This window comes from Clarias gariepinus, chromosome 26 (assembly GCF_024256425.1).
Source record: "Clarias gariepinus isolate MV-2021 ecotype Netherlands chromosome 26, CGAR_prim_01v2, whole genome shotgun sequence".
Lineage (NCBI taxonomy): Eukaryota > Metazoa > Chordata > Actinopteri > Siluriformes > Clariidae > Clarias > Clarias gariepinus.
Genome location: NC_071125.1, coordinates 17,156,113 through 17,177,736, shown reverse-complemented (window position 1 = coordinate 17,177,736; position 21,624 = coordinate 17,156,113).

Here is a 21,624-nt window from a genome sequence, read left to right as displayed (position 1 = left end):
TTTAAATAGACCTTTCTAAAGTTGTCTAAGATTTTAAATAACATACAAATAAAAAAGCACTAAAGAGCTCAACTAAATTTGTTTCTGAACAGTAATTCTCTATAATCATAGCAGTAAAAGTGTGAGTTTAATATCCATCCTTAAAAAATAATTATATACTGTAGTTGATCAGGGTTTTTCTTTTTCATTTTTTATTGCTTTTTCATGTTCTTTAGGTGTAGTACAAGTGCCTATTTTCACTTTGAGTTAGTGTGAGTGCTACTTTTTGTGAAAAATGACTGATGTATTACTTAAATTTACAGCCTGGAAGTTTGATCCATTTTCCCCTTGGCGTGCTCAACAGTTCAGTTTCAAAAGTAAGTACAGTAATAGCAGGTTATCAAAATACGTCGTTAAATGCACACAGGCAAAACTAAAGTCAAATGATTGATAAAAGTAGAAATGAGTTCAATAGTGCAAACTTTAAGAAATGGAAGATAAAATGTGTTACTGCATGTTCCATGAAATGGAGTGAGGCAGATGTTGTGGGATATATAATGCTAATGCGTGACTGGCTTCAGAAGTGTACTACAAAAATTGCTTTGGTATTACTTACAGTAGCACTAAATATCATTTATCTCTAGGATCAAGTTTTACCCAGAAATATACAGTAGTGTCCAAAAGCCTATACAGTATTTACCTAGAGCTGAGCTTCAACTGACGTTAAACTTGGGAGTGTGTGGTTTTAATTAACATACTGTATCAATCAAAAACTGTATCAATCAAAAACTGAAAAACTCACAGATTCTAATGGGTAACAAATAAAAGGACTTAGTATAGTACAGTACATGAGTATTGAATAAAAGGTAAACACATTGTTGAGTTGTTTATGCTGGCTCAAAAGTCTGGATTATTTTGGGTACTTTAAACACATTGTTGGGTTTGGTAATGCTGGGTCAAATGAGATGTAGTTAGTCATTTGCAAATAAACACCTGGTTGGGTTATTTCTATTTAAAGTATTTCTAACAGACAATATTTGGTATATTGTAATCCTATAATACGGTTATGGTATAATATATCGCGGCTGTATGACGCATCCTGTACTCTGCGTTCCATTTGCAATATACCCGGTGTCCCCAAACCCTCAAGTGTACACTTCCAAGTCAAGTCAGTTCTTTGCGTTTTTGGAATTGAGACATGGCATGACAAACTTTCTGGACTGTTGTAGTTGTGGTAGGAGCAAGCTAATTTTCATTCCTTTTAAGTCGCACTTTGATATGGGTGTGTGGGGAGTTCATGTTTTGTATTCTGTGCCAGCAGTCGGCTATACTGTATTTTATCAGAAAGTGCACACAAAATAAAAAAAAAAACACAAATATTTTATAATATTAAAAATTTGGGGTATGTTTAATAGCAGTCTTAATATCTCTTCTGTTTCTGTCTGTTAAAAAAAATGGTTGTGTTATTTTCACCCAACAGTTGGTTTATTCTTTGTCCAAGTGGATTCTTCACTTCTGACTGGATCATACTCAGAGCACTTAGTATTTTATGGTAAGTTAATGTACATTTTTTAGTAAGTTGTAAAACATTTGCCAAATCAATGATGCGAATCACGAATATAAATCCCATACCGGATCAGTCGTGGCCCGGGTTAACAACGACCGCCAGTGGTGCTGTTGACCTACAGGGTGCTGGTGGAAATTGGGCTACTGTTGGTCGAAGAAGGAGAGGAGGAAGGCGTGTTCGAAGGATGCAGAGGATAGGGTTAGATGGAGGCAAATGATTCGCTGTGGCAACCCCTGAAAGGGAACAGCCGAAAGACAAAGAAGAAGTAGGAGCAAGCATATTTTATTGCTCAAATTAAATGCTTTGATATTATTCAGTTTTTTTTTTGTTATTCAAAAAATAAGAATGCGTCATCATTAAGTAGTAGTTTAAAACTAGCTTTTCTTCATCTTTATAAAAATACTTATTTTAAATTTATCACTTAAATATCGTATTCATCTAGGGTTTGTTAAGAATTTGAAAAGGGGTGTTTTGTATTAAGTCAAGATGGAGCGCTGTATCCTGTTATTTCTCAAACGTTAAATAGTGAGATAAATTAGCCAGAAATATACACTAAATTCATGTTCACATTATGTATTTTTGTGTATTGACAAGTGAAAAAAATATATTGCATTAAATACATATGTAGCTGCATGGCCTTAACAAAAAGGCTTGATGTAAATGCTAATGTAAATGGGAATGATATTTGCAAATTATGGAGATGTCTGGAGCATTTGTGCCACATTTTGTGCCTTGGGAATGAGACAAGAGTGACCTGACAGACCTTTCCTATTGTTGGAGACAGTGCTATTGATAAAGACTCTTTGGTGAAGACTGTTGATGTTTGCTTTAAAGGTTTTTGTCTTTGATGTTACTGTAACTACACAAAGCAGTGTCTTCTCACTTGCGAGTTTCTCCAGCATACTGTAGATCATATTGATGGACACCAGTACTCATCTGTTAAATGTTTGAAGACAAAAGTTGTTGCAACCTCACATAATCAAGAATATTTTAAAATGTTTTATCCTTTTTGTTTTTAATGTCATTTTGAAGGAAATTAAATAGAAATAGTTAAATTATGTGGACATTATAAGATTTGTATTGCAAACTTTTATATAAAAAGTGTTTAAACATTGTATTAAGTGCAGAAAAATGCAATTCAAATCAGATTTACAGGGGCCTCTTGTTTTTATTGTTTTACAGAGAGTTTATGTTTCATTTATTTTATTTTTAACAAGTGGTCACCTTGGGATTATATGGTTTTGTCAAAATTGAGTTATTCACATTTTTTTTCTGTGACAATCTATTAACATTATGTGAAGTTGTGTACATTTTGGGGTCTTTTTTGTAAAAAAATAAATAAATAAATAAATAAATAAATTAGAATGTGTCAACCCAGCAAGAGTGTCAATTTTACCCACCGGTTGGGTGAGATGAACAAATCAGATTTCTGAGTTAAATCGTTAAACCCAGCATTAGGGTAAAAAAAAAAAAAAAACAGCGCGTGTTCTGTCCATTAGTGACCCAGCAGCTGGGTTAAGGTTAGGTTGTTTTTTAACCATCAGTTTAAGAGAGTACCTTAATTTCAGTTACCTACATTGGCTAAATAACAAATACCTCATGTGATGACATTTTGTTATGATGCTTTGCTATTATTTACTGTTAAAAATAAGTACAGTACCACCTATTTTGTTTTTTACACTTCAAAAATATTATTTGCCCTTTAATACATAGAAATGCAAATATTAAAAACATTTCAATTTTTTCTAGATATTTGTCTATAAAAATCAAAAACTTGTCAAGCTTGTCAAATTATATTTGTCAAGTGTACATTACTGCACAGTGAAATATCCCATATCATAGCTGGGGTCAGAGCGCAGGGTGAGCTATAATATGGCGTCCTATGCCATCTTAGCTACCACTGCCCAAAAGGCCTGCAATGCAACATAATCATCATGGCTTAGAGCTGTTAGGTCATTCATGTGGGTTGAAAGAAGTAAGTACTGTATATATAGTAAGTAATACCGTATATTATAAGGTCTTAAAATAATAATATAATTTATACATGTATAACTTTGTAGTAGTAAAATTGAAAAAATGCTTTACTTTAAAATACATACCTAGCTAATTTGCATTTTAAATAGGCAATTAAGACTTCTGTTCAGCATATATGTGATCAAATCAAGAATTGAGTCACATTTTGTGTGATTTGATCTATGCATATTTTCAGATTTCTGGTTTAGTAGGTTCAATTTAATACCAAGTTTATTACTGTTTCATGTCCAGTTGCTGCACGGAAACTCTTCTTCAGAAACTCCTATTTTTTAATATTTAAATGAGAACTCTCTAAGAGTAAGAGAGTAAATCCTTAGCCACATTTTGACACTAGAAATTCCTCACTACTCCTAAAGATAATTTCTACAGCAGCATGGTTTCTCCACCAGTCATTCACTTTGGCCAGGCAGCCCTTCTTCCATTTATGTATGATGGCCACTGTGCTCGTCTGGACCTTCAATGACGCAGAAATTTTTCTGTACCCTTCCCCAGACCTGTACCTTAATACAATCCTTTCTCGAAGGTCTACAGACAATTCCTTAGCCATCATAGCTTGGTTTATGCGACCTTATATAGACAGGTGTGTGTCTTTCTAAATTATGCCATTCAACTGAATTTACCACTAGTGTCCTCCAATTGAGTTGTGGAAACATCTCAGGGATGATCAGTGGAAACAGAGTGCACCTGAGCTTAATTTTGAGTGTCATGGGAAAGGTTGTGAATACTTACTGTATGTAGATGTGATTTCTTTCAGTTTTTATTTTTAACACATTTGCAAAGATTTTAAACAAACTTCTTGCACATTGTCATTATGGGGAATTGTTTGTAAAATTTTGTGAAAAATAATGAATTTTATCCATTTTGAAATATGGCAGTAACATAGCAAAATGTGAAAAAAGGAAGAAAAATATGTGGAACTGTGGGAGGAAACTGGAGTACCTGGAGGAAACTAACCAGGCATGCAAAGAATACGAAAATTGTGCTCAAAATTCATATATCTAATATATTTTATTAACAACAACAACAAAAAAAATTGGTTAAACCTGTTATCTACAGTAAGCCTGTTATGGCTTTTAGCACAGTGGCAAATGAATTGATTGGTTAGATAAAATAGATGGGGGAAATAGAACAAAAAGACAGGAAGAATAAAAGAAATAGGTAAAAAACAAAAAGGCTGGTGTGGTCAACTTTGCATGTTTAAAAATATCACACACTGTGCATATGGTATGTACAGTAAAGCTTTGTCTATATCTAATTTTTTACATTTTTTTTTCATTTCATTTTTATTCTTGTCTTAGTCCTGTTGCTATTGCTAATTACAGTACCCATTTCGGATCTACCCTGTTTGTTTGATAACGACTCCACTACTTACAGTACAACGTCTGCCAGAATTTTGAATTAAGCTATGGACTGTGACTGTGATTTTTAGAAGAATCCTAATAAGAGTCTACACCTGTCTGCCTCCCAGTTGTTGCAGATATGATGTTGAACTAAGCAGACGCTGCATTATGTTGGAATCATGAGAATAAGGCCCATTTGCCAGATGACGAAAGCCTTTATTACCCGAAGGAGCAGAATGATGGTGAAACATAAACCCAGCTCTGAACAGAACAGATGGATGCTTGGTGACTGTAAACCCCAAAATGTCTGTGTACACTGTTTTATCAGTGACTTATGAAAGCTATATTTCAAAGCAAGCAGAACGTTAGCTAAATAATATGGTAATGAGGCACAGCCAACAAACTACAAATCAAATTTAAATCAGCGATTGTTTGGGGAAGATACGGCCCATTTGGAGGAAGACAAGATGCTAAACCTGGATCCAGCAGGATAATGATTGTCGAGTTATCTGGGAATTTGCATATCAGCTTCTGCTTCAAACTCGAAAAAGGCCATAGCCAACTACAAGCGACACAAGGATCAACTCTGGAATCACTTTTAATTCTTGTGTCTGACAGCATTGCAGGTTACACAACAATTGTTCAAAGTGGATTCAACTAAGTGGTCGATAACCTTAAATGAAAAAAAAAAAAACACAAAAATGTTACATCGCTATTTCTGATAAGTAATAAGTAAATCATTACTTCGAATGAATAATAGGTCAATCACTACTTTTAATAAATATTAGTTAAATAAAATATAACCAAATACAACAAAATTATTTAACTAAGATTAACACATACTATTCCATAAACCATTTAGCGATCATGTAAAGCACATTATATTACATTCTTTGTAAATACATGGAAACACTTCAATACTGCAACAATCATAACATAACAAGTTACTCTTTCTCTCTTGTATTGAGTACAGTAGCAATTTAATCAAATATTAAGTAACTCAGATTCAAGTGATCAGTCCTTCGTATAAGTAAAGTGCGGTGTTATCACACCATCAGTGTCCCTGAGATGACCAGCAGCCGATGCGCTTCCCTGTCTCACATGTTACTGACTGCAGTCTCTCACACGCAGGGTTTATACACAGACCCTATACTGTTACATCATAGATACAGTACATCATAGCAGTTCTCTGTCACAGATGGTGCTTGTATGTTGAGTCTGTCAATTTGCTCCATTAATGACTGTGAGGTGATGCATACTGTGATGTCATACTCTAATCATGTCACAGTTGTTCCTTGTCAAATGACTTCAGCTCCATCATTTCACATATTTTAGCTTTACAAAATACATATGCTCGGCTTTGCCTGCTCATCATTTCCTGAAATTTACACCTGATGGAGTCTTTTTTGCAAATATTTGGACTTTGGAAATGATCTTACAAAACTTTAAGCAAAATTACAAGAATACTGTATATGTACTGTATACATATCTCAGTGGTTAGGACAACCTGGATTATATTTTTTTAGCAAGATTTTTCATGTGTATTCCAAAGGCAAAAAAAAAAAGAAATGTACAGTATTGATTAAGTCAAAATCAGGTGTTAGTTATAAAGTCAATTAAGTGACAATTTATTTACATTCATGCATAGCAAAACGACTTTGTTTTGTTTTGTTGCAAAGATGTTCTTGTAGTGGAAAACTTATTGACACTGGAGATTCCTTTTATAACAGCTTCTACAGCCAAAGATCAGCCATACCATTGGAACTGCACAAAAATAATGTGAATAATGTGATTGCTTGTCTTTTTCTTGGTGATATCTGTCAAAGGGTGGGAGATGTTGAACCAGTAAGAAAGAGGTGCAGATGATGACAGATGATCAAGCCGGTAATTAGTCTACTGGTGATACTGAGTGGTTGAAAAAGACGAGAGGGGAAATGAGGTTGCTGCAGAGGTTGTTACATAAACAATCTTTTTTTTTTAATTGTATTTTTAGACAATTTGTAGCCAGTCAAAGTGAAACATTGGTTTTCATTTTTTTTCAATTTTATCTACATAATAATTTTTTCATTTAAATACTTTTTTTTATTTAATATGAAAAAAATACAGTAAGGGGTAGCTCAAGACTAGTTTACAATGATATTGTGTTTCTCATCCAAATGTGATTTCAATGCCCATCATTAATTTAATTTAAATACATTTCTTATTACTTAACTGAATTGAAAACGTTCAGCATGAGAAAATCACAAACCATAGTATTATGGTAAATTAATTACATTACACAATGGTGCGCCTGTCACAGAACACCAGTAAGCTGGGTTTGATCCTCAGTTAAAGTACATGCTTTAAAAAGAAATAGTTAATTGTTAATGTAACTAAGTTTCATTACATTGAAAGAATTTTTGCTATTTTCATGAATTTATTTATTCATTAATTAATTCATCTTATACTGTATATCGCTTATTCTGTACAGGGTCACAGAGGATATCGCTTATCTCAGAGGACTTAAGGCAGGACACAGCCTAGACTGGGTGCTAATTTATTGCAGGACGCTTTTTCACACACACACATGCACACAAACACACCATGCAATTTTGGAACACCGATTAGCCTAATCCGGAAGAAAACCCACCAAGCATGGGTAAAACATGCAAACTCCATCCACACAAAAGAAAATCAAACCCTCGACTCTAAAGGTGCAAGGCCGTAGTGCTAGACATAGTGTTTTTTGTTAAACAAAGTAAACAGTGTGGGATTAAACTTTGCAGATCACCTACAACACAAGTATTTTTAAATGAAATGTTACTAAAGAGAACATGGTGAACAAGTGAAACTTCTATCATGAGCATAATTTGTTCTGGAAGCGGGCTCGTTTTTCAAAACACTCGTACATCAAAAGCGAAAACTCAGATTATTTATTCCACAGCCCCCAAAAATAAATACATAAAAATTATTAACCCAAAATATAAAGTAAAAATAAAACCAATTAACCTGCATATAAGAAATAAATCTCAATAGATAAGTGCTTTCATTTGTGCACGCAGGCGCTGTGTGTGTGTGTGTGTGTGTGTGCATGTGTGTGTGTGAAGCTAAAGTAAGGTGGCCTTCCCCCTCTCCTCGTCTTACACAGTTACCCTTCCTCCCCTCTTTTCACACACGTGTGCACACAAAGGAAACACTGTTTAATCAGAAAAATAAACAAGAAATCTCACTTGATTGAGCGACACACTAACGGAATCACTGCTGTAAAGTAAAGATAAAAAAATTAGCTTGCACTTTACCTTCGCAAGGTTATTTAGGGGTCAGTGTGTGTGTGTGTGTGTGTGTGTGTGTGTGTGTCCAATGACACCGTGTGCAGGTTGATACAGAGAGAGAGAAAATGGATCTTTAACCTCTCTAATGAGACTTGCTTTTGCTTTACACGCACTGTACACAAACACATACAGACACAAAATAAAATATGTTTTACACACACACACAAACACACATGGTAACAGTGTTATAGTAAAAAGTACACATGTGCACGGATGTTGATTATCCCAGTGAGAGACGCACTAAGCCCCAGCAGGGAAGACGATTACTCACAAAACCGTTGGCTCAGTTGTGATCACATAACGCTAGGCATCAAAACAAGAAGCGCATGCGTGATACATAATACTCGGTACTCGTAAACCAAGACTTCATTCCAAGTCAAAATTTATAAAAAATCTTTGCTTGTCTTGCAAAACACTCGCGAACCGTGTTACTCGCAATCCAAGGTTCCACTGTAACTATAAATCACTATAAATATTTTTTTGATTTGTCTTGTAGGTCTTGAAGTCTTAAAGTTATTACGCATTTATTGTGAACCAAGGGAATTCCTTGACTAGGGAAAGTGACACTTGTTTAAATTTTACCCAAATGCATTCTAGGATTTGGATTAGTTCATAAAATAGTGCAGAGTGAAAACAGATGTTTTAACACTAACAAGTTACATAAATTTGATGATTTTTGTAAACAATCAAACAAGTTAATTCTTTCTTGTGCTTCTATTTGCCTGACTGTGCAAATTCATAATATCAGATAAGACAAAAGTGTTGTTTAAAAAAAAAAAAAAAAAAGTCACCTGTAACAGCTCACTAAGACAAGAAAGGACAAATCTTGATGACATTTGCAGACAGAATTATTATAGATCCTTACATGCCAGGTGTCAGTGGTTGGCATTCTTGTGTGCGCTGCACGGTTCCTCTGCGGTAAACTGACTTCAAAGAGTCAGTTGAAGTGTGTGCACTCACACCGAGTGCACACACTTGCACACTGCGCACAGCTGGACAGCGCTGGGGAAATAACCACCTTAAAAAAAGGACAACTTCACTCTATAATGTCATCTCTCTCTCTCTCTCTCTCTCTCTCTCTCTCTCATTGGTAGTGTTATCACACTGCTGGTGGTTACCATGTAGATACTGTGTGTAATAAAATGCACTATATATAAAATGCACATAAATAATGTTCATATCATATTTATATTGCGAATGACTACTACTACTACTAATAATTATAATAATAATAATAATAATAATAATAATAATAATAATATATCCATATACACTTTTATATATTATATACAGCATATAATTACAATATCTTGTTTAGGATTTTGGTCATAAACCTGAAATAGAAATACTCCCTGAACATAAGGCTAATTTAGAGCGTGCCCTGTTATTATTGCTGTAGTTTAGCACTGCTGGAGCGCTTTACTGCAGTCGTGATAAACAATAATATACAAATCACAGAATAAAGCTATAACTAATGACAGAAGAAAAATAAGTAAACATTCTACACTATGCACTACTAAACATTCTGCAACATTTATGACACACTAAGCAAGCTTATAAACATGTCGATGCATTGACTTAGTCACAGGTTTCTGGTCAGAATTAGACACTGTAGCAACTACAGTGGGCTTCGAGCCACCTCAGGCAGGCTCGTCAGTAAATATACAAGATTCCTAAAGAACATATATAAGAACTGAATGCTAGTAATTCAGTATGCATATAAAACGAGGTGCCATACTGTACCTCGTTGTCCTTCTGAAGAGAAATAGAGAAGATTTTGCAAAAACTAACAGTTCATAATTCATAACTGCTCATAATTATATTATAATAATATTAACCACTATGTCTGCAAGGGTGTGGTTCAGCGTCACCTACAGACGGAAAGATGCAGGTGACTGTAACCTGTGCAAGAGTGTTTGTTTGTCTGTGTGTGTGTGTGTAGACTGCTAAATAGCAGAACACAGCAGAGAATAAAAAGTCATTAGACTCACCAAGCCTGCTTTCAGCCCTTTATTTCCCGAACATCCCCAGAAGTGTTACAAATATTTTGTAAAGCGAGGATTTTGTGTAGTCCAGTGTTCTGGAGAAACAGACATTATGCCAAGAGTCCAGTAGGATAGCTTTAGATAAATGAAATTGTGTTTTGAGCCAAGGCACGGTAAAATCTGTGATTTTCCGCAACTAAGTCACATGGATTCCCTCAGTGTTGAATGACTACATTGGCTATTGGGTCATGTACTGTGCTAATTTGAATTTAAATTACAAAGATTGGAACCACTTATTAAAAACATGTAAAGTTTGAAAAATTTGCTCACAACTGTACATGTACTGTATGTACATGTTTACTATGAAACCAATGTTCTATTCACCAATGACTTTGTAAAAGACAAATCTTATTATTTTTTTTTTTTTATGCTACCTGAAAAACATTTTTTTTTTCTTGCTGAATTGGACAGGCATTTTAATCATTGGACAGCAGTAATATTTGGCAGCACAAGCTAAATACAGTTATCTTCAGTAATGCATTTGGTTTAGTGGCCATCCAAGAGTGCTTGTATTTAGTATAACTACAATACATTTATTTTTCACTGTGTGTTTCACACCACTTTGTAGTTTTAAATGGCTCCTACTGTACAGAGGCAAACAAAATGTAAACATTAAAGCAGGTATTAAGTCACAATTTTTGTGATTAGAAATATGAACATTTTCAGATTACTGGAGCACCTTAGAAATCTCTTTTAAAGTCTTGTTTTGAAAATATATTTAAAAAAAAATCTGTAATATACTAATAGTGAGGGAATCCTCAGCCTCATTTTGACACCAGGATTTCACTGCTACCCCTAAAAATAGCTTTATGAGTTTCACAATTTATCAGCATAAATTATTGTAAAAATGTGCATGTTTGTTTTTCTATCACCAGCTTGGATAGTATTCATTAAAATGCTTTAATTATTAGTAAAATAAGATATTTAATTTTTTTCTCCAAATTTCCCTGATTTAATACATTTTATCTACTGCACTCTGATCTGTGAGACATGATACGAATAATATAATATATGCATAATATAAAATGTTACAAAGTTTCAGGAATTTCTTCTTAATGTAAACAAAATGAAGGTAATCAGATAAAGGTAAAATATTTACCTCCAAATTAGCTGAAAACAGCTTTAACTGGAATCTACAAGTCAACTTGAACTTAAAAATGTACAAAATATTTGCCCATAGTGTCTCTGAAATTTCACATTCTTGATATTAATTTTCTGTTTGTAGACCTGTTGTATAAGGGCAATATGACCGTTAAAATTATACAGTTATACTTAATCTCAATTGGAAATATTGTACAGTATATTGTGTAATTGTTGTGCTTGTGCTGTGCGATGAGTTGGCACCACATTCAGGTGCTCTACATTTACTCAGACATTCTCCAGGCAGTCTGTGACGCCACACAGGATAATGCTATAGATAATGGGTGAATAGATACTGTGGAATTATACAACAGATAGTTTTAGTCCACTTATTTAATTATTATCCACATTGAACATAATTTTCATATTTAGTATAACCATACTCTTGCTCATGTCATATCATTTAAAATAATCATCTATTAATAGTAAAGATGCATTTATATACTATATAGACACATTCCACGAGAGGCTATAGAGTCATTTTAATTATCGTCTGTGTCTAATCAAATTGCATATTTATAGACTGAATAAAAGAAACAGACAAACCCTTGAGCTTTTTAGCTCTGAAAATGTGATGAAGGTCAGGGTTAACCAAATCTCTTATGCAGTCAGCACAGAAACCTTGAGAAATTCCTTTCTGCTGAGCCATGTAATTAAAATTCAATTTCTTCTATTATAATATTTTATAGATAACTGCAGAATATTGCATGAAGCCATTCATATTGACTTTAACCTTTAAAAAAGCCATGCTGAGGGGACAGTATAGCTAAAATACATTATGTAATTGAATTTTTCGAGCTGTTCACTCCTAGTGGGGGTTGCCATAGCTTGTATAGCATTTATTTGTGTATTGATTTTGCATCAATGAAAAAGACTTTAGGGATTTTGTTTTGGAAGTGATATTTAAAATATTGCTGCTGAGCATCATTCCAAATGTTCTGTTTTTGTTTTCTTAAATATTAACCACAGCTTTAAACACGATTTATTCATCTTCTCAGAGGTTATTTAAATTCGGCTGATATCTTCACTGCCCATCACCCCTTCATGCCCCCATAAATACATGGCCACCAATGGGAAATTTTCTATTCGCACTCCTTTAATATTTAATCAAGACAACAGAGTCTCAAATGAAATTAGTGAGCGTGCGTGCTAGATCATATTGTCAGATCCGCCGCCTCGTCCTGTGTTTCGCTATCAATTACAACTTTGACTTTAAACTAACTCATTTGTGCTGGATTGCCAATTTGATTTGGGGGACTCACTCACTTGATTTCCCTCTGCCATTAATTTAATTTGGGTGGCCCCGTTCAGCACATTGTGAGCCACCTGTTTCCCAAAGCTCATCTCAGCACTTTGGTGTTCGGTATTCCATCTTTCTTTCTTTTTTTTTTTTCAGCAATCTCCTTGGGCATTGTCAGATTCTGGGTGGTCATGCTTTGTTATAATAAAATCTTCTGTTGGTGTGTATGTAGTTGACCTCATCCACAATCTATAGGAATCCATTTTAATTATTGTTATTTTTATTATTGTATTGTGTCTAATGTCCTTAATTGTTTTTGTCATAATCAGCCATATCCTATTTCTTTAAGGCATGCCTTATTTTGGTCAAAAGAAAACCTAGTGTAGTTTTAGTCATCAAGAATACATTCTAGATTTTTAAACAATAACATTTATTTAGATTTTTTAAAATAAAAATAAAAAATTTTGTCTTTATTTCACTCATCTTACACAAGATTTCCCCCCCGATTTTCTCCCTAATTTAGTCGTGTCCAATTCCTCCCCATCACTAGGGGGCTCCCACATTAAGGCTACTACTACCACTCAGTCCTGAGGGCCAAAGACTATCACGTGTTTCCTCCGAACCACGTGACGCCAGCCGACCGCACCATTGCCCACTTACCCACAGTTGGGGGCGGCGTAACACACTTGCAGGACATCCCTTCCACTCCTACCACTTGCGCAAGCTCACAGATGCCCCTGATTGGCTGTAAAGCTGTGATTAATGTGGGAGCACCAAGTACCTCTCATCACTCCCCTGTGAGAGAGCTCGGCCTATCAGCTCTCTCTAGACCTCCCGCTGCGAGAGGTTACAGGATCACCCAGGAATCGAACTCGTGATCTCGAGCCATAACATTCAAACTCAAAACTTAAACCCAACATTATGTAGGGTTTCCTTGGCCACTGGAGATGTTCTGGTCACAAGAGTGGAGCGGTGTGTTTTGGTCTTTAGCCATGGACCCTCTGGTTGCTGTGGGTTGTGGAGTGGGGCCTTGTGGATAAGACTTGTTGGTCCAATACATTCAATGGATGCTTATATTAACATCTAAGATTAACAACTTGTGTTGCACTGGGTGTTCTAATACATTTCTATCATGGCAAGCACAGCTTTTGGGTTTTTGGGTATGGACTGGATAGGCTGGTCTTTGGTCTGCACAGGCAATATGAATTTAAAGCAATATTAGACAAGAGGAAGTGCTGTTGTACTGGATATAAGCATGGTGTAATACATGGTTGTAAAACCACTGTTATGTGGAGTGATACAGTGGGACAAAAAGTATTTAGTCAGCCACCAATTGTGCAACTTCTCCCACTTAAAAAGATGAGAGAGGCTTGTGATTTTTATAATAGGTATACCTCAACTATAAGAGAAAAAATTAAAATAAAAAATTCTAGAAAATTACAATGTAGGATTTTTAAAGAATTTATTTGCAAATTATGGTATTTGGTCACCTACAAACAAGCAAGATTTCTGGCTCACACAGACCTGGGCCCGGTTTCTCGATAATGCACACTCTTAGCGCGCTAAGAAGACTCTTAAGATATATCTTACGTAAAGTGATTACTTTTCTAAGTGTATTTCTTGAACTGTCCCTTAGGAGTCTTCTTAAGTTGCTGCCTCTTACGTCCAACATTACAAGGCGCTGTCTACAGTGAAGGTCCTGAATTAGCTGACATCGATTGCTCAGGAATCGTTTTTGATTCCTTTTGCATGACAGCGTTAAGAAAGACGGCACTTTCTATGCAAATTAAACATTGCACTAAATTCTTCCAATAACATTTATTTTGACATGGGTTAACTTATCAATAGCATGCCATAATAGACAAATATATAAACTTAATCACCAAATTGTCGCTAATATTTTCATGTAACCTGTAGTGGCGGTGAAACAAACTGGGTATACAATCATTGTTGATTGACAAACAGCTGACAGCTTCAGAAACAATGTGAACCATGTCAGTGGTTGGGGTTGTATAGTGCACTTATGAAATGAATACGATGAGATGCCAGAGTAGAGGTTCAATACCCCTATCTCACCTATGCGGTTTCGCGCATGGGGCCGTAAGTACAGTTTATCATGATTTAGCGCAAGTTTTTGTCATGTTTAATTTTAAATTTTCACGGAAAGATGAACGCGTAACGCAAAAAACCCGCGGTGAATTATGATGAAAAATGTACATGAACCACAAGGCTCCAACTTTTTATAGTTGCGTTAGTTCTGCGCATATATGAAAACATGATCACCAAAATGATTTTATGTGACAAAAATATAGTTCAAAGTTTGTTTAATGCATTTTTTAATGAATTGTAAAACCATTTATTATTATTTTTATTTATTTATTTTTTTTTTTTTTATGTGGTCAGCATTGCGGGCCGCATTTGAATTTGTGATGGCCCACAGGTTGAGAACCACTCAACATCACGCTGTTTTTACTGCCAAATTGTTTGCCACCTGTTTAATATTAAAAGTTATTGCTAATTTTAATGCATTAGTCACATTATGAAATAGGATAATTAAAAGTCACTCTATTAGTTCTGATATCAAATAAAATAAAATTCTTAAACAGGCCTACTGTATATTTCATCATTAATACGACTTTGATAACGTGTCATAATATGCTTGCATACACTGCTGATTTATAAAGACTGTTGTCAGTGGCGGCGACTAGCGTCTGGAGCTGAAACTACGCTAAAAGTGAGTTAAGGTTGGTCCAGACCAACCTTACGAACATGTGACTTACCTAAGAGATACTTAGCATACGAACGTTTTGGGAAATGCACCATAATGTTTAGAGAAAGGTTAAGGTACAACTTAAGAACTACTTAGCAATAAGAAGTTTTCGAGAAACTGGGCCCTAGATCTTCATCTTTAAGAGACTTCTCTGTCCTTCATTCATTAACTGTATTAATGGCATCTGTTATTAGTATAAAAAGACACCTGTCCATAACCTCAAACAGTTACACTCCAAATGCCACTATGGCCAAGATCAAAGAGCTGTCAAAGGACACCAGAAACAAAATTGTGGACCTACAACTGGCTGGGAAGACTAAATCTGCAATAGGTAAGCAGCTTGGTGTGAAGAAATCAACTGTGAAAGCAATTATTAGAAAATGGAAGACACACAGTACAAGACCACTAATAGTATCCCTCGATCTGGGGCTCCACGCAAGATCTCACATCATGGGGTCAAAAAGATCAAAAAAACTTTGAGCAAAATTCCCAAAACCACACCGGGGGTCCTAGTGAATGACCTGCACAGAGCTGGGACCAAAGTAACAAAGGCTATCATCAGTAACACACTGCACCGCCAGGGGTTCAAATCCTGCAGTTCCAGACGTGTTCCCCTGCTTAAGCCAGTACCTGCCCAGGCCCATGTGAAGTTTGCTAAAGAGCATTTGAATGATCTAGAAGAGGATTGGGAGAATGTCATATGGTCAGATGAAACCAAAATAAAACTTTGTGTTTGGAGGAAAAAGAATTCTGAGTTGCATTCAAAGAACACCATACCTACTGTGAAGCATGGGGTTGATCATGCTTTAGGGCTGTTTTTCTGCAAAGGGATCAGGACGACTGATCCGCATAATGGAAAGAATGAATGAGGCCATGTATCTTAAGATTTTGAGTGAAAACCTCCTTCCATCAGCAAAGGCAATGAAAATGAAACGTGACAATGAAAACGATTCCAAACACACTGCCCAGGCAACAATGGAGTGGCTTTGTAAGATGTACTGTATTTCAAGGTTCTGGAGTGGCCTAGCCAGTCTCCAGATCTCAACCCCCATAGAAAATCTTTAGAGGGAGTTGAAAGTCCATGTTGCCCAGCAACAGCCCCAAAACATCACTGCTCTAGGAGATCTGCATGGAGGAATGGGCCAAAATACCAGGAACAGTGTGTGAAAAACTTGTGAAGACTTACAGAAAATGTTTGACCAACTGTAATTGCCAACAAAGAAGATATAACAAGGTATTGAGATAAAATTTCATTATTGACCAAATACTTATTTTCCACCATAATTTGCAAATAAATTATTTAAAACATTATACAATGTAAATTTCTGGATTTTTTAATTTTTTTCTCTTAGTTGAGGTATACCTATGATGAAAATTACAGGCCTCTCTTAACTTTATAAGCGGGAGAACTTGCACAATTGGTGGTTAACAACATACTTCTTTGCCCCACTGTACAGTACATACAGATTAACATCACAGTGCTGTTATACTTTATAAAACAGTGGCAACTTGGTCGGTTGTGGGGTTTGAACCTGGGACCTCCCAAACCATAGTCCAATGCCTTAACCATTGAACTACCCCTGAGCACTGTTAGTGTTGTAGCTGATTGGTGTACACATGTAGCCATGCATTAAGAATGCAACAAGCACAGAAGGCAGAAACTGTCTGGTGTAATGATTGGGGGAATATATCCACACATCGGACATGTTCATTTTACGTATATTTATTTCACATTTAATTTCGAACAAACTGGTAACTCAGACTCTTTTTGGTCCAACAAACAACAGACCAACAATCATACACTAGACTCCACAGATCAGTGATAAACAATAGACAACAACCATGATAAAGTACATTGTGAGAAAACAGTGTATGTTTCTTGCGATACTTGGACAGAAAAGAGAGAATTATAACCAGAATAATCTCTGGCCATCACTCAAGACTTTGTTATGCTTGAGTAAAGCATTATTTCTAATGCAATTCTTGCTCTGACACAGTGACCACTTGTAAGTTCCTTGTTTTAAACTGAAGACCTGTTCCATTAAGGCTTGTCAACCTGGAAATCTAATGCCAGATGTTTCAAATGTGGAAACACAGTTGAGTTCAGAGCAGACCACAAATCCATGCCATATTCCTCAGTGTTAGCATCGGAGAACCCTTCTTTTCCTTGATGGATCTAAGCTGCTTTGGCAGACATGTTCTTTCCATGTTCTTCTTCCTCATTAGCCAACTCCACTTGTAGTGGCATAGTGTAAAGAATGTATTCTTCAGCTTTTCTTAAAAATTCTAAATGTCCTCATCATTATTTTTAATAATGGCCTTTGCTGATTCGCTGTGGGCAACAAAGCATGTAACTACAGCAAGAGGAGAGAGCATTTTTCCTGTTACATTAAGAAAACAGCCAAAATGTTAATCCATGTTTGCACTAATCTTCTGTGCTAGTGTAGCTATGTCCCTGTAGCTCTTGGCATGAGCTAGGGAAAAGTCAGACAGATGGCTCTTAAAGGATTTTACTGCAGGCACAAGGGATAGACGATTTGTGACATTTTCAAGCACCTTTGTGTGTTCTGCAAATGGAAGGAGCAAGTCTCTAAGAATGACCATCTTTTGCTACTCAAGGGGGTGAAAACGGTCCCAACCCATGGTGCAAGTTACTGCTGTATGCTAGTCCTTTATTTTGACTAAATAAGCCATCATAAAACAGAAACTGGATAAGGAGTCTACATAGTTGCTGCAACCACTCTGCAGGAACAGTTGATTTGCAAAACTGCTTTACCAGGTACATCGATTTTCTTATTTGCATTTATTTTTTCAATCATATGACCACAAGCTGAAGGGTCTGCCCCATACAGGTGTTTCTCTCCTAGGTGCTGGAACATTGAACACAAAACACACTTACTTATCTTTAGGTAAACACTGCACAGGCATTGGACAATGAAACTGAAAGACTGGCTAATTTAGTGTGAAAGGTTTAATGGGGAAATTTGACCAGCCTTGCGGCCAATCTTCATTGACTGCACATTCCGCCAGAGTAATAGCACAGTTCTTCTTAAAATATTGCAATGCACACAACATTATGGGTAACATATCAGGGTTAAAAAAAACACATATTGTTGGTGCCATCTCGCTGCGCACATGTGACCAAGACAGCAAGTCTTTGTGATGTATCAAGAGCCACGGTATCCAGGTTAATATTAGCATACCACCAAGAAGGACACACCATATCCAACAGGAGTAACTGTGGACGCAAGAGGAAGCTGTCTGAAAGGGATGTCCGGGTGCTAACCTGGATTGTGTCCAAAAAACATCAAACCACAGCTGCCCAACTCACTGCAGAATTGAACGTGCACCTCAACTCATCGGGAGCTCCACAGGATCAATGTACAAAGCCAGTGCTGCTATAGCCAAAGCTTTGGTCACTCGCGCCAATGCCAAACGTTGGTTTCAATGGGGTAAAAAGTAAAAATCTTGGGCTGTGGACAATGTGACATAATGGTTCAAAGATTGTATCCTGAAGGCGGTGCCGCGTATCAGGATGACAATGCACCAACACACACAACAAGACTGTATTCACGTAGTGACATGGCCACTATTCTACAGTACAAAAAGATTGGCTCAAAATCCCTCTGGCCACTGGGCAGGACTTGTATCTGTCGTACCCATTTGCTCAGTTTAATTATTGTATGTATTGAAATAACAAGTTGTGACTGCAAGAAAATAGGCTGTGAGCTCCATATGTCCAAGTTATTCCCAGTCTCTGTTTACATTTTACCTTTTCAGTAAGGTACATTTTGTCCATTGGGTTTATACTTATCTTTTTTATTTATTAATTTATTTATTATTGTTAATAATAATAATAATAATAATAATAATAATGTCATGCACTAACCTGAGTAGACCAGAAGATGTAGCTTTAGTGGTTAGCCCTTTGTAGCGTGGATGGTAAACCCAAACGCGGAAGTAAGCAAGTAGGCAGGATAACCACGCGATTTAGTCTAAGGACTCTAAGAAGGGGAGCAAGGGAAAAACACAAATTTAACCCACGTCCTATGAACACACACTTGAAAACAGAAAGTAAACCCAAGAAAGTGATTACTCACGAATTGGCAGAGAAACGATTTGAACCGACATGGGCGAACTCAATGACTGAGTGATGTGAAGCGCCATCTTGTTTCCTTTTATGCTTCCTGTTTTGCGACCGTACTACTTCCGGGTCCTAGTGCCGGTCGTGGCTCGGGTGTGTGTGACAGTACCCTCCTGTCCAGGACTGACTCCCGACGGTCCTGGGGTGGAGGATACCCGACGACGGTAGTCCCTGATCAGTTCGGGGTCGAGGATGAACCAGGATCCAAAAACTGGAATCCAAAATCGCTCCTCGGGATTGTAACCTTCCTAGTCGACCAGGTATTGGGTGCCTCGGCCCCGAGGGCGAATCGAGGATCTGACGTACGGTGTAGACAAGGCCACCTTTGATGATTCGGGAAGGAGGAGCAGGGAGGGGGGAGGTATAAGCCTAGGAGAAGTGGTGAAGGGTTTCAGCTGAGAGATGTGGAAAACCAGATGGATTGGGAGCGCCACAGGCAGCTGGAGCCGGTAGGTGACAGGGTTGATGCGGAGTGTGATGCGGTAAGGACCGATGAACCTGGGTGATAACTTCTTTGACTCTGTGTGGAGATGCAGATTTTTGGTGAACAGCCATACTTTGTCACCTACGTTATACATTTGTCCCGGTAGGTGTCGACGGCTATGTTGAGTGGTATATCGGTTGTTAGCTTGTCGGATGGCCTGATTGGCTTGTCTTCACAGCCGCCGACACCTGCGAACTGTTGGGCCGACGGTACATCAACCTCCGGTTCTTGATGTTCTAACATTGAAGGCTAAAGTGGCCCCACTCTATAACGTCGCTCCTGACCACTGGGGGCATTTAGAGTCGTCCAGGCGGCACACCTGCCGGTTCGGTCTCCGTGGTCTTTGCCTGGCAAACTCTTGTTTCTAGATCCCACTGGAGAGGTGCATTAATTTTTGACGGAGGGAGGACAGGTGCGGGTTCCGCCCAGGTGGCGTCTTCCTCATGTTGTCTGGAGAGGGCGTCGGCCTTGGTGTTTTTGGACCCCGAGAGTTAAGACAGATGGAAGTTATAATGTTTAAAAAACAGAGCCCACCGTGCCTGCCTTGGGTTGAGCTGTTTGATGTTTTGAATGGTGTTCAGATTTTGGTGGTCGGTCCAGACAATGAGTCTGGTCTGTACTTTGTGTGTGAAAAAAATGTACTTGGGTTGTTGCTTCACCCTATTTGCAATCTACAGTATGATATGAGAGAAATACTCCTGAAAGAGGCAACATCAGGAAATCTATTGTAGGTGTTGCATTTTTATTTAATAATTACTGTGTTTTTAATGTAATAACTCAAGGCCTGAGCAGCTGGTGGAAAAAACAACAACCAAACTAGGTGTTATTATATTTACAGGGCAAATAGCCTAATTTATGAAGGGTATGCATGCATGTAACTGCAGACACCCTTACTTTTTTAAGACGAGATTACTGCATATTAATGTTTTATATGCCAAGTCAAATTAACACTACATTTAAAACCAGTCACAAAATCACTTTCAACAAGAAAACACATCTGATAACATTATGTCATTTTAAACAACACCTTACCTCATTCTAACTGCTCCTACGGTCTCCCAAATTGGCCGTGCTGTTCTGATAACTAACAAATGTTAGCCTTAAAGTTAACTACTGTAGCTTTTAATATATGGCTGAATCCCAAATCCATCTCTAACCTCTGGTCAAGGGCACTACATACAGTATAAGTTTTTATTAGGGTGTATTTGCCTACAGTAATACTGACACCCACAATGATCAAATGAATCTTATCATCTAGAAGGAGTACTAAGTTTTGAAAATTAATGTGTGCATATACATACACACACACACACACACACACACACACACATGCACACACACACACACACACACACGCACACACACACACACACACACACACACATATTCATATAAACACACCATATTGCCTCTAAAACCTGGTGTGTTTTACATGCTGTCCCTCATATGCAAATTCTCCTGTGGTTTTGACCTTGAATTTTTGAAAGAAATCTTGAATCTTTAATGCTCTTGCAAAGCTAATCGAATACTAAAACATTATTTCCCCTCAAGGCAAAACTTCTGAGAGCTT